This window comes from Rana temporaria, chromosome 3 (genome assembly GCF_905171775.1).
Source record: "Rana temporaria chromosome 3, aRanTem1.1, whole genome shotgun sequence".
In the NCBI taxonomy this organism is placed as follows: Eukaryota; Metazoa; Chordata; class Amphibia; order Anura; family Ranidae; genus Rana; species Rana temporaria.
Window position 1 is genome coordinate 297,988,289 of NC_053491.1, and position 14,366 is coordinate 298,002,654.

At 46.6% G+C, this 14,366-nt stretch overlaps 1 protein-coding gene across 1 annotated transcript in view; it reads right to left on the bottom strand.

Annotated features, from left to right (window-relative positions):
- DDX46 (DEAD-box helicase 46) overlaps positions 1-14,366 on the bottom strand; it is a 327,918-nt gene that overhangs the window by 109,252 nt on the left and 204,300 nt on the right.

Consider the following 14,366-nt stretch of genomic DNA (forward strand, 5'->3'; position numbering starts at 1 on the left):
TCACAAGGTTGTCACATATTGTTGCTGGTATGTTGGCCCATTCCTCCATGCAGATCTCCTCTAGAGCAGTGATGTTTTGGGGCTGTCGCTAGGCAACACTTGGTGTTGAGATCTGGAGACTAGCTAGGCCACTCCAGGACCTTGAAATGCTTATTACGAAGCCACTCCTTCATTGCCCGGGCGGTGTGTTTGGGATCATTGTCATGCTGAAAGACCCAGACACTTTTCATCGTCAATGCCCTTGCTGATGGGAGGTGGTTTGCACTCAAGATACATGGCCCCATTCATTCTTTCATGTACATGGATCAGTCTTCCTGTTCCCTTTGCAGAGAAACAGCCCCAAAACATGATATTGCCACCCCCATGCTTCACAGTAGGTATGGTGTTTGGTTGCAACTCCGCATTCTCTCTCCTCCAAACATGACCAGTTGTGTTTCTACCAAACAGTTCTACTTTGGTTTCACTGACCATATGACATTCTCCCAATCCTCTTCTGGATCATCCAAATGCTCTCTAGCAAACCTCAGATGGGCCCGGACATGTACTGGCTTAAGCAGGGGGACACGTCTGGCACTGCAGGATCCGAGTCCCTGGCGGCGTAGTGTGTTACGGATGTTAGCCTTTATTACGTTGGTCCTAGCTCTCTGCAGGTCATTCACTAGGTCCCCCCGTGTGTTTCTTGGATTTTTGCTCACCGTTCTTGTGATAATTTTGACCCCATGGGGTGAGATCTTGCGTGGAGCCCCAGATCAAGGGAGATTATCAGTGGTCTTGTATGTCTTCCATTTTCTAATTATTGCTCCCACAGTTGATTTCTTCAAACCAGATACAGTCTTCCCAGCCTGGTGCAGGTCTACAATTTCGTTTCAGGTGTCCTTCGACAGCTCTTTGGTCTTCACCATAGTGGAGTTTGAAGTGTGACTGTTTGAGGTTGTGGACAGGTGTCTTTTATAAGTTCAAACAGGTGCCATTAATACAGGTAATGAGTGGAGGACAGAGGAGCCTCCTAAAGAAGAAGATACAGGTTTGTGAGAGCCAGAAATCTTGCTCGTTTGTAGGTGACCAAATACTTATTTTCCACCACAATTTTTAAATAAATGCTTTCCAAATCGGACAATGTGATTGTCTGGATTTGTTTCCACATTTTGTCTCTCATAGTCGAGGTATACCTATGATGACAATTACAGGTCTATCTCATCTTTTTAAGTGGGAGAACTTGCACAATTGGTGGCTGACTAAATAAGTTTTTGCCCCACTGTAGATGGATGTGAATTGAATAGTGAATAGGGTTGAGCGAACCCGAACTGTAAAGTTCGGGTTTGGTACGGACTTTGGGTTTTTCCCGAACAATTGAAAAAAGTTCGGGTCCGGGATCGGAGTTCGGGAAAAAAAAAATGCGCGGAGGTCCCCGCAAATTCAATAACCAGACCCTTTAGGTCTGGTATGGATATTAAGGGGAACCCCGCCATCAATTTAAAACAAAAATGACGTGCGGTTCCCCCTAAATATCCATAACCAGACCCGTTATCCGAGCACGTTGACCTGGCCGGCCGCAGAAAAGAGGGGGGGACAGAGTGCGGGCCCCCCCTCTCCTGAACCGCACCAGGCCACATGCCCTCAACATGGGGAGGATGTCCCCATGTTGATGGGGACAAGGGTCTCATGCCCACAACCCTTGCCCGGTGGTTGTGGGGGTATGTGGGGGTATGCAGGCAGGAGGTTTATCAGAATCTGGAAGACCCCTTTAACAAAGGGGACCCCCAGATCCTGACCCCCCCCGTGTGAAATGGTGATGGGGTACACTGTACCCCTACCATTTCACGAAGAAAGTGTAAAGTCTTGTAAAAAAAAAACACACTGACACCGTAGAATAAAGTCCTTTATTAATAAAAAAAAAAACTCCAGCGGTGATGATCCACTCGTTCCCGGCTTCCTGCTCCCACGTTGTCCTGATCCAGCGATGGGTGCGGGTGATCTCCTGCGATGAGAAGATCCAGCGCCGGGTGATCTCCGCTCCATCGATGAGAAGATCCGTCTATCCGGAGCGCAGCATCGCCAACCTCCTCTCACCGCTGGACACAGCCCAGCGAATGACGTGCTGAAGCTGTGACATTACTTATATAGAGGAGGCAGGGCCACCCGTCACGTGACCCTGCCCCCTCTGACGTACCTTCTGCTACGTCACTGGGCTTACCCAGTGACGTAGCAGAGGGTACGTCAGAGGGGGCGGGGTCATGTGACGGGTGGCCCTGCCTCCTCTATATAAGTAATGTCACAGCTTCAGCCGCTCATTCGCTGGGCTGTGTCCAGCGGTGAGAGGAGGTCGGGGATGCTGCTGCGCTCCGGATGGATGGATCTTCTCATCACTGGAGCAGAGATCACCCGACGCAGGATCTTCTCATCGCTGGAGATCACCCGCAGCCGTCGCAGGATCAGGACAACGCAGGAAGCCGGGAACGAGTGGATTATCACCGCTGGGTTCTTTTTTTTTTTTATTAATAAAGGACTTTATTCTACGGTGTCAGTGTGTTTTTTTTTTTACAAGACTTTACACTTCCTTTGTGAAATGGTAGGGGTACCATTTCACACGGGGGGGGGGGGCAGGATCTGGGGGTCCCCTTTGTTAAAGGGGTCTTCCAGATTCTGATAAACCTCCCGCCCGCATACCCCCACAACCACCGGGCAAGGGTTGTGGGGATGAGACCCTTGTCCCCATCAACATGGGGACATCCTCCCCATGTTGAGGGCATGTGGCCTGGTGCGGTTCAGGAGAGGGGGGGCCCGCACTCTGTCCCCCCCTCTTTTCTGCGGCCGGCCAGGTCAACGTGCTCGGATAACGGGTCTGGTTATGGATATTTAGGGGGAACCGCACGTCATTTTTTTTTAAATTGACGGCGGGGTTCCCCTTAATATCCATACCAGTCCTAAAGTCCGTGTCCCATTGACTACAATGGGGTTCGGAGTTCGGGGTCGGGTTCCCGAACCCAAACTTTTTTTTTAAAGTTCGGGTTCGGACCCGAACCCGAACATCCAGGTGACCGCTCAACTCTAATAGTGAATATTCACAATATTCATATACGAGTATCAAAATTAAATACTTATGACCTTCTTAAAAAAAAATAGGATTTTTTTTTCATCATACTTACCTGTAAAATACTTTTCTTTGAGTACATCACTAGACACAGAGTCAGGCTAATATTCATTACCTGCTGGTACATCCCAGAGCAATAGCCTTGAGGGGAGGGAGACACCCTGCCAAACAATAGCCATCAGAACTTATACGGCAGCCCGCAGTACACTGCGGCCGAAAGCCAAATCCTCAGCTGGAACACCCACTTGTTAAAATTTTGTGAATGTATGCACTGAAGACCAGGTAGCAGCCTTACAAATCTGAGCCAAAGATACTCAATGGCGAAAAGCCCAGGAGGTTCCTATACCCCTGGTAGAATGAGCTCTCATCTTAAAAAGGGAGGAGCTTTATGTGTCAGACCGTAGGCCTAAATGATCAATTGGACGGGCCCAATTGGCAATGGAAGCCTTGGAAGCTGCCTGCCCCTTCTTGGGTCCTTTTGGTAAAACAAAAAATGAGTTTAATCCACGAATCTCCACAGATCTAGACAAATAAACCCTGACTGCCCGGACAACATCCAAAGAATGCAGTCGTCTCTATTCTGCCAAAAAAAACTTGGAGAAAAAAAAAAAAAGGCAAAATAATGATTTAAATGAAAGGCCAACACCACTTTTGGCAAAAGGGATGGAACAGGTAGTAACAACCCTGTTGTGGTGAAGTATCAAGTATGGTTCCCTGCACGAAAGGGCCGCCAACTCTGACACCCTTCTAGCGGAGGTGATGGCCATCAGGAATAGTAGCTCGCGTCACAGCAAGTCTAATAGAATTTCCTTAATACCGTATTTTCCGGCGTATAAGACGACCCGGCGTATAAGACGACCCCCTAATTTTCCAGGGAAAAATGTGGTTTTGGGATATACTCACTGTATAAGACTACACCCTTCCTACTAGTTTTTCTGGAAGCTGAGGGGTAGCCAGAACCGCTGACAGAAACAGGCTTTTTCAAATCTCACTGTGCCATTACATTACATTCCTCACTGTGCCATTACATTACTTGCCCCTCACTGTGCTATTACATTACATGCCCCGACTGTGTCATTACTGTGTCATTACATTACATTCCTCACTGTGCCACTACATTACATGCCCCCACATTGCCATCACTTGCCCCTCACTTGCCTCTCACTGTGTCATCACTTGCCCCCACTGTGCCTGAACTTGTGGCCCCCCAGTGCAGTAACCGCAAACACTCACTTTTGTTTTCCAGCGGTGACAGTCTCCCATGCTACGAGCGCGAGTGTCGAATAATTTCAAAGCCGCGCCTTCTCTTCAGAGTGTTCTGTGATAGGCGGAACACAAATCTTCCCAGCAGCGCCTCTGTTCTGTTTTCCGCCTATCACGGACGTCTTCTCATCTCGTCCGAGGAACACAGAACAGAGGCGCTGCTGGGAAGATTTGTGTTCCTCCTATCACAGAACACTCTGAAGAGAAGGCGCGGCTTTGAAATCATTGACACTCGCGCTCGTAGCATGGAAGACTGTCACCGCTGGAAAAAAAACAGTGAGTACTGAGACCGTACCCGGCGTATAAGACGACCCCCGACTTTGGATGCATGTTTTTGCATCCAGAAAGTCGTCTTATACGCCGGAAAATACGGTAGGTTCAAATGTTTGCTTCTTTTAACACAGACAGCACCAAATTCAAGTCCCAAGGACACATATGTGACCTAATGGGGGGGGGGGGGAAAGCAAGCAAGTTGCCCCCTGCATAAAGGTTTGGAACAGTGAATGGGAGGCTAAAGACCATTGGAAGTGATGCTCTGGTCCAGATCTGGCAGGAAATACCCCAGGACACCATCAGTCTCATTAGGAGCATGCCCTGATCTTGCCAGGCATGCATACAAGCACTTGGGGCCATACAAACTACTGAGGACCATTTTGTGTTGTTGCAATGAAATTTCAGCAAAATGGACTAGCTTGCTGCATAATTTTTTCACTTTGATTTTTGCGGCGTTTTTTAATTCAGCCCTTTGTAGGTATATCATTTTCATTTCCATCAATTTTCATGTGCCATCCTTTCATTCCTAACACATTACCCAGTCCATATCAGCAGAGATATCCAGAATGAGATTTTTGCCCGTTGAGATCTGATATGTTTTCAAAGTGTTCCTTAAATATTTTTTGAGCCCCCCGTTTTACTTACCTGACCCTTCGAAAGTCCCGTGCTCGCCCCCGTCATCCTTCTCGAGTCGAAGCCCGGACGTTGATTGCAATGGATGCATTGAAAGCATGTTTTTTTCCTCACACACACGCTGTGTATACAAGGAAGGCGGGCAGCGGTGCTGAGCGGTCTCCCTCTGGGTGGCGAGTGTCCTAAGTGCTTCTTAGATAATGATCTTCTGAGAGCTGCTATTTTGGCTGCAACTTTGGCGTCTCAGACACTTACTGAATGGGCAAAGATTTTGCGCCAAACAATGGAGGAGCATCAGCTCCCCCCTGAGTGTGTGAGGTTGGCCGACCAGTTGGTACAGGGCCTTGTGTATGTCTGGATACAGATGCTCTGCAGATCAAGGGAGCTGCATCGGCAGTAGTATTACGCACCTGATTTGGCTGAAATGCTGGTCCGCTGACCAAGCATCCAAAAAAGCTCTAGCAGATTTGCCCTCCAAAAGGTGGGAGGCTTTTTGGTACCTCGCTGGACGACATTATTAAGGATGTCACTGGAGGCAAGAGCACACTTCTCCCGCAGTCCTCTAAGGGGAAGGAACTGCACCGTAAGCCGGGGGCCCTCCTATTCTGCGCAGAAGCGGTATTTTCGTCAGTCTGGGTCAGCCGGCAGATCCTCCCAGTCTGACAAAGCTACAGCTGGGGGACAGAAGCGTCCCTGAGGGCGCAAGCCAAAACAAGCTGGCTACCTCGAGTTTCTTTCTTGTCCACCAAACAGATCATTTCCCTCAAATTGTCCCCTCCTTCCGGATCGTCGGGCTGCCTTAATGGGAGCAGTACAAGACTTGCTCAGGTGCGGGGTAATTTTACCTGTGCCACTGAAGGAAAGGTTTCAGGGATTCTATTTGAATCTGTTTGTGGTCCCAAAGAAGGATGGTGTCTGTTCGATGCTGGACCTCAAGGCCCTCAATGCCTTTGTGAGGGTGCGAAAATTCAGGATGTAATGCATTCGTTCGGTGGTTTCTGCACTCCATCCGGGGGACTTTCTGGCGTCCCTGGACATCAAGGATGCATACTTGCATGTCCCCATCTGCATCGGGCATCAGAGGTTTCTGCGCTTTGCAAATGTTTTAAATTGCATTGGTGAATGAATTCCCATATAGTCCAAAGAGGTATTCAAACTTCAATTTCCAAGTGATAAAAAGAATTCCCAGCATCCGGAAAAGTGAAGACAGAGAAGCACCTCCACCTTGATAACACACTGCCTCTTACCAGCAAAAAATGATCTCTTATCACAGGAGATCAATATCGCATGCATGCTGGTTAACTTCCGCATGGATATCCACCAGGAAAAGCATCAATGTGTTGTAGCCTCACTCAATACATGTTGCGAGATGTGCCATGGAAAGAAAAAGAGCTTGCATAGTATAAAATCCAAGATAGGTTTATTTAAAAGCTAAAAATGTGCACTTGCAATTAAATCCAATGCTATGTGCATCAAATGATCGAGCCGGTCGGCTCCTCGATCCATCTGCCCGTGAATGAGGCTACAACACATTGATGCTTTTCCTGGCGGATATCCATGCGGAAGTTAACCAGCATACATGCGATTTTGATCTCCTGTGATAAGAGATCATTTTTAGCTGGTAAGAGGCAGTGTGTTATCAAGATGGAGGTGCTTCTCTGCCTTCACTTTTCTGGATGCTGTGAATTATTTTTATCACTTGGAAATTGAAGTTTGAATACCTCTTTGGACTATATGGGAATTCATTCACCAATGCAATTTAAAACATTTGGACTTTAATGGTTCACCCTACACTTATGTGTTTTTATTATCACTCTCTGTTCACATGTTGAGAGTGTCTGATCACTATTTCATTATTTATGTGTTCTTTGTTATATTTATATACAGGTCACATTTATATATATTTAATATTAGCGCAGCTTTTTTCTTTTCTTATGTATCTTGTGTAGTATAACACCTATAGTTGCCTGTTTGATTTCCACTGAATAAGCGCCGGATGAATCTCGCCTGCCGATCAATGTACTAGAACTTTGAGCGATCACGCTATGCCTCTCCTCATGGTCGCGGAGGCTACAAGGACGTCCAGTCAGACAATGCCACGGCAGTGGCTTATGTCAACCATCGGGGGGGGGGGGGGGGGTGGAACAAGAAGCTTGGCTGCGGCATCAGCGGTCGCTCACATCCTGCGGTGGGCAGAAAGGCGCGTGCCGGCTCTGTCAGCCGTTTACATTCCGGACGTAAGAAAACTGGCAGGCGGACTACCCAAGTCGCCAGATGCTGTACCAAGGGGAATGGTCGTTACATCCGGAGGCGTTTCAACTCCTTTGCCGGAGGTGGGGCACACCGGACGTGGATCTCCTGGCCTCTCGACTCAATCGCAAGGTGTCAAGGTTCTTGGCCAGGTCCAGAGATCCTTGGGCAGACGCGTTAGTGGCCTTGTGGGGTCAGTATCGGCTAATTAATGCCTTTCCCCCACTGAAGTTGCTTCCTCGTCTGCTCCGCAGAGTGGACACAGAGGGGATCCCGGTGATTCTAATCGCTCCAGATTGGCCCCAGCGTCCCTGGTACGCTGACCTAATGCGATCGTGCGATCGGTGGCATATGCATATGCACCCTGGTGGCTGCCAATGCGGGAGGACCTTCTGACTCAAGGTCCCATACTTCATCCTGCTTTACAGTCGCTGGCTTTAACGGCATGGCTATTGAAAGCCAGGTGCTAAGGGACCGAGGTCTGTCGGATTCGGTCATTTCAACCATGCTGAGGGCACGGAAGACATCTTCGCGGAAGATCCATCATCGCACTTGGAAGGCCTACATCTCTATGAGCGAGGAGATGGAGTGGCGTCCATGGACGTATTCGGTTTCCAGGGTCCTGCTGTTTTTACAGCGTGGAGTGGATCAGAATCTTGCCTTAAAGGGGTTGTAAAGGTTCGTTTTTTATTTTCTAAATAGGTTCCTTTAAGCTCGTGCATTGTTGGTTCACTTACCTTTTCCTTCAATTCCTTCTAAATGTTTATTTTCTTTGTTTGAATTTCTCACTTCCTGTTTCTCCTCAGTAAGCTTTCCACCATCATCTGAGCGATGGAAAGTCATTTAGAACAGCTTACTGAACACCTTATTGAGGAGGAACAGGAAGTGAGAAATTCAGACAAAGAATACAAAGAGAAAAAACATTAAGAAGGGAAATGGAAGGAAAAGGTAAGTGAACCAACAATGCACTAGCTTAAAGTAACCTATTTAGAAAATAACCTTGACAACCCATTTAAGCACCATTAAGGGGCTGTTTTCTTTCAAGGACCATGGCGACCCACTCGCTGGTAGGTACTTTTGTGTAGGGCAGGGATATGCAATTAGCGGACCTCCAGCTGTTGCTGAACTACAAGTCCCATGAGGCATAGCAAGACTCTGACAGCCACAAGCATGACACCCAGAGGCAGAGGCATGATGGAACTTGTAGTTTTGCAACAGCTGGAGGTCCGCTAATTGCATATCCCTGGTGTAGGGGGTTCGACATGTGCTTCCCCTGATTAGACCACCGCTTCCCTCTGTGGGATTTGAATCTGGTGCTCTCGGCTCTTCTTTTGAGATCAGAGAAATTCCTCTCGACACTATCTCAGAAGGTGGCTTTTCTAGTAGCCATTACATCTGTCAGACGTGTTTCTGAGTTGGAGGCCTTGTCTTGCAAGTCGCCATACGTGGTCCTCCACAAGGATAAAGCAGTGCTATGCCCACAGCCTTCCTTTCTTCAGAAGGTAGTTTCAGCTTTTCACCTGAATGAGGACATTGTACTTCCGTCCTTCAGTCCTCGACCGTCGCATCCCAAAGAGGCTGTGCTACATACATTGGACGTGGTACGTGCTCTGTGGGTGTACCTATCTGCTATGGCTATGTTCCAGAGGTCGGACTCACTGTTTGCGGCAGTATCTGGTCCGCAAAAGGTCCTGGCGGTCTCGCCGGCCACCATTTCACGGTGGATCAGGCAGACAGTCATCCAGGCCTACGCCCTTAAGCAGCAGGTGCCTCCTTTACATGTCACCGCACATTCAACCAGGGCAATTGGTGCTTTCTGGGCTTTCCGACATCAAGCATCTGTTTCACAGGTGTGTAAAGCGGCGACTTGGTCATCCATTCACACTTTTTCCAAATTTTACAAGGTTGATGTGAGTGCATCTTTAGATGCTTCCTTCGGCTGCAAGGTTTTGCAGGCGGCTGTTTAAAGTTGCAACTCCTCCGTTGAGGAGCTCTGCTTGTTTGGGGTGAAGTTGGTTTTTAATTGCTGTTCCCATCCCTCGTTTTTCTGACACCGCTTGGGGACGTCCCACTTGTCAAGATTTAAGGAGCTGTGTCTGTCCATGGACGATAAGCAAAAAATAGGATTTTTTTGTACTCACCGTAAAATCCTTTTCTCTGCCCCCACCCCTCCTTTTTAAGTTTATGCTTCTTTTTGACGAACTGAGCTGCATGCTACAGGGTGAGGGGTTATGACTGGACAGACCGCCCCCCTGGGCAGGGCTGTTTAACTCTGTTAAAGTTACATGTTTTAAGATAACTTAACATGTTCCGCCTAGTCCTTTCCCATGAACAGGAACATAACCCACTTGTCTTTTAAGGAGGTGTCCGTCCATGGATGACAGAGAAAAGCAGAGTTAGTTTCTTACCGGAAACTTTGTTTCCAGCAGTCTTCCAAGGCAGCCCTTTAGAGATGGAGCTCCTCCTCACAATCAGGAAACACATTGCCATAATTTTCCTCCCTTTAAGAGGCGGTCCCTCAGGTCCCTGGTCGGTCATCCCCAAGAACCGAAGGCCGGAATCTGAAACAATATAAAATACACAACACAACCCCACAAGGTTATACATTTTAGGGTGGGGTCGTGCTGCCTTGGAAGACTACTGAAAACAGAGTTAGCGATAAGAAACAAACTCTGCTTTTCCCCCAGTCGTCTTCCAAGTCAGCCCTTGAGAGGATAACCAAGAACTCCCCAGATCTAGGGTGGGACAATGGCTTGGAGGACTTTCCTACCAAAAGCGTGGTCTTGGCTGAAAATCGGATCCAGTCTGTAATGCTAAACAAAGGTCCAGAATCTTGACCAGGTTGCAGCCCTGCAGATTTGTTTTGGAGTGGCTCCTGCCCTTTCTGCCCACGAAGCTGCTGAAGCCCTTGTAGAATGAGCTTTAAGTTCTTTTGGCGGTGTTTTCTCCATAACACTAACATTCTAGTATAGCTGCCTTGATCCATCTGGCAATTGTCTTTTTGGACACTTGTTTGCCCTTCAGTTGGCCTGCGTACAAGACGAATAGAGCATCTGATGTTCTGAATTTATTAGTGACTTCTAAATATTGAAGTAGACACCTTCTGACATCCAGGAAACTTAATTCTTGTTCTTTTCTGTTTTATTGGTGAACTGCAAAATGAAGGTAAAACTATATCCTGGGATTTATAAAAAGTTGACTTCACTTTGAGTAAATCTCGGATCTGTTTGAAGGACGATTCAATCGTCATGAATCTTTAAAAAAGGTTCTCTAACAGATAAAGCCTGCATTTCTCCTATCCTACGTGCCGTTGTGATGGCTACGAGAAAAACAGTTTTAAGAGTCAATAATCTTAAAGATGTCTCTTGAAGTGGGAGGTTTGATCATCCCCCTGAGCACCACCGATAAATTCCATGTGGGACATTTTACTGTCTTGGGCTTTTTGTATTTTGCTAGTGCCCTGCAAAAACGAGAGACCAACGGGTCCTCTTGTAGTGTCCTTTCCAGATACACCGACAGCGTTGCAATCTGAACTTTCAGTGTACTGAGCGCTAGCCCTTTATCAGCGCCTTGCTGTAAAAATTCAAGGATGGTCGGTGTATCCATTTTCTGTCTTTGGTTTTCAGTGCACCAACTGTTAAATTTCCTCCAGGTCTTTTTATAAATGGCTCTGGTGTTTGGCGTCCTGGCACTCAGAAGCGTTGCCACCACTTTCTCTGAGAGTCCTTTTGATCTCAAGAGGTCCTCCTCAGTAACCAGGCCGCTTGAGGTGAGAGAACTAGGCTCTCTTGGGCCAGTATGGTGCGATTAGTATAAGCTTTGTCTGTTCTTGTAGAAACTTCTTTACCACCCGTGGAATCAGATGAACCGGAGGGAAGGCATAGCATATTTTGAAGCTCCAAGGATTTTTGAGAGCGTCTATCCCAAGAGGTTGAACTTGCTGGTTAAGCGTGAAGAAACGCTTCACCTGAGCATTCTTCCGAGAGGCAAACAGATCTATGTTTGTGACTGAAATTTCCCTGAACACCCCTAGTACCTATTCCTCTTGGGAGATCTCCTGGCGGCTGAAAAAGTCTGCCATTTGGTTGTCTTCTCCTTTTAGATGGACTGCCAATGACAGCAGATTCCCTTCTGCCCACCGGCATATCTGATTGAAGATGTGGCTTAGCGATGGGCTTCTTGTGCCCCCTTGCTTGTTCACATAAGCCACTGCTGTGGCGTTGTCTGAAAGTATCAGGATGTGACGACTTCTTAGTTGGTTCTGAAAGAACTCTATGGCTTTGGCTATCGCTATGGGTTCTCTCCAGTTTGAGGAAGCCTTGGCTTCCTCCAGGGACCATCTCCCGTGAGCAGGTGGCCCTGCTAGGTGAGCTCCCCAACCCCAACTGTTTGCATCTGTGGTCAATTTCCGTGAGATCGGAAATGACCAAGCCAGACCCTGATTTAGATGTTGGGAGTAATACTGACTTGTCCAGATCTTCTTTGGTTTCTTAAGAGGAATACTTGAAGTGGCCTTAGATGATAGTTTGCCCATTGGACTGCTGGTATCAATGATGTCATCAGACCCAAAACCGACATCAGCTCTGATGGTTATTGGGAGTTTGTTCTGTATAGAACTCACCCTCTTAATGAGATTTTGGATCTTCTCTGGGAGGGATGTCTTCTGCTCTACAGAGTTGAGTAGATACCCCAAGAACCGTATCTGAGTGGGACGCAGGTTTGATTTTTCTAAGTTTAGAATCCAGCCCAGCGATTTTAGCCATAGTTGCGCTTCAGTGAGATCTCTTACCAGCTGCGCCTCTGATGGTGCCGTGAGCAGTAGGTTGTCCAAGTACGGTATTACGGTCATCTTCTTTAACCTTAGGGGGGCCAGAGCTTCCGCTAACACCTTGGTAAATATCCTTGGTGACGAGGATAACCCGAAAGGAAGAGCTCTGCTCTGGAAGTGGTGTTCCTTTCCCTCTATCTCCACCGCTAACCTTAGATATCTCTGGGATTCTTCTCGGATAGGAATGTGGAGATATGCGTCTCGGAGATCCATGGTCACCATAAACGTTTCTGGTTGCAGAATGTTTTTGACCGAGAATAATCGACTCCACTTGAAATTTTTTGTATTGGATCGCTTGGTTCAAGGGCTTGAGATTCAGTATCAATCAAAACTTCCCAGAAGGTTTTTTGATGACAAAAACATGAGTAAAAACCCTTTTTCCTTCTCTGGAACTGGTGTAAGGACATTTTGGTCCACCATCTCCCCTAGCAATAGAGGAAAAGCTTTTGCTTTTTCTGAATCTATGGAAAGTTTTGTTAATTGGAATCTCCCTGGAGGATGACAATTGAATTCCAGGGAGTAGCCCTTTGCGATAATTTCCAAAATAAATTGATTGGCCGTCGTCTTCTGCCATTGAGGTAGGAAGGTAGCCCGTCTTCCCCCTACTGGCAACTTGGTTGTCACTGTTTGGTTAGAAGAACCAGAGTGGATTACTCTTTGGTTTCCCTTTGTAACCCATCCAGTTTTTCTTAGGGTACTTTTTTCTTCTTGGGGACGATCTTTTCTTCCACGGAAAAAGCTTTTTTGTGGAGGTTTGCGTTTTTCAGCAGGAAATGTATTTTTTCTATCTACTGTTCTTTCTAAGGCCTCGTCTAGGCCTGAACCAAAAGGAAAATCACCGGTGAATGGTAGATTGCACAATCTTGTTTTGGATGCAGCATCACCTGTCCAGGTTTTCATCAGAATCGCACGTCTTGCTGCAACAGCTAGTCCTCCTGACCTTGCTGCCAGTTTAACGGACTCTGCGGATGCATCCGCAATGTAGCCAACTGCCTTGGAGAGCACTGGAAGATTCTTCAGAATCTCCTCCCTAGGTGTCCTATTTTTAATATAGTCTTGTAAACTGGGATAACCAAAACTCCATATTTCATGCCACACAGGTGGTGGCTAGCGCTGGTTTTAGGCTGGCGATACTTGTCTCCCAAGCTCGTTTTAGGATGATATCTCCCTTTTTATCCATGGCATCTTTTAGGTGTCCCATGTCTTCAAAAGCTAATGAAGATTTTTTAGAGACTTTGGAAAGTGGTGCATCCAATTTTGGATTTTTGTTCCATACTTCCTTTGGATCGTCACTAAAAGGAAATCGCTTCTTGTGACTAGCCGCAAAGAATGGTTTATTTTCTGGATCTGTCCATTTGTTTTTCACGGTGTCTGACTTTTTTTTTTTTTTTTTTAACAACTTGTAACATGTAGAAATTTTCAAAGCATCACCTATGGAGATTTTTAACTGTACCCTAGTTTGTCACCATTACACCAGTGTGCACAATTTTAAAGCACGACCTGTTAGGCATCTATTTACTTGGCGTAACATCATCTTTCACATTATACAAAAAAATTGGACAAACTTTACGGTTTTGTTTTTTTAATTCATGGAGGCAAATACTGTGCAACATAAAATATTACAACGTTTGGGGTTTATAAGTAATTTTCTAGCAAAAAATTGGGATTTTAAGCAACCAGAAAAAGGCTTAGGCAGGAAGGGGTTAAGGATAAAATAGTACGGGGAAATCTGTTTTGAGATGTGCCCATAAATGATGGCCTCTTGGATAAGGGATCCACAGAGGAGTGGTTTAACTTTAATGATAAAGGCATAGAAGTATTGGAGTTCCTGGTTAAGAGGATAAACAAACCGTTCCGTTTTGGGCCCCAGTTCTCAAAAAGGATATTGGGGAACTGGAGAAAGTGCAGAGAAGGGCAACCAAACTAATAAGAGGCATGGAGGAGCTCAGCTATGAGAAAAGATTAGAGGAACTGAATTTATTCACTCTTAAGAGTAGATTAAGGGGGGATATAATCAACATGTACAAA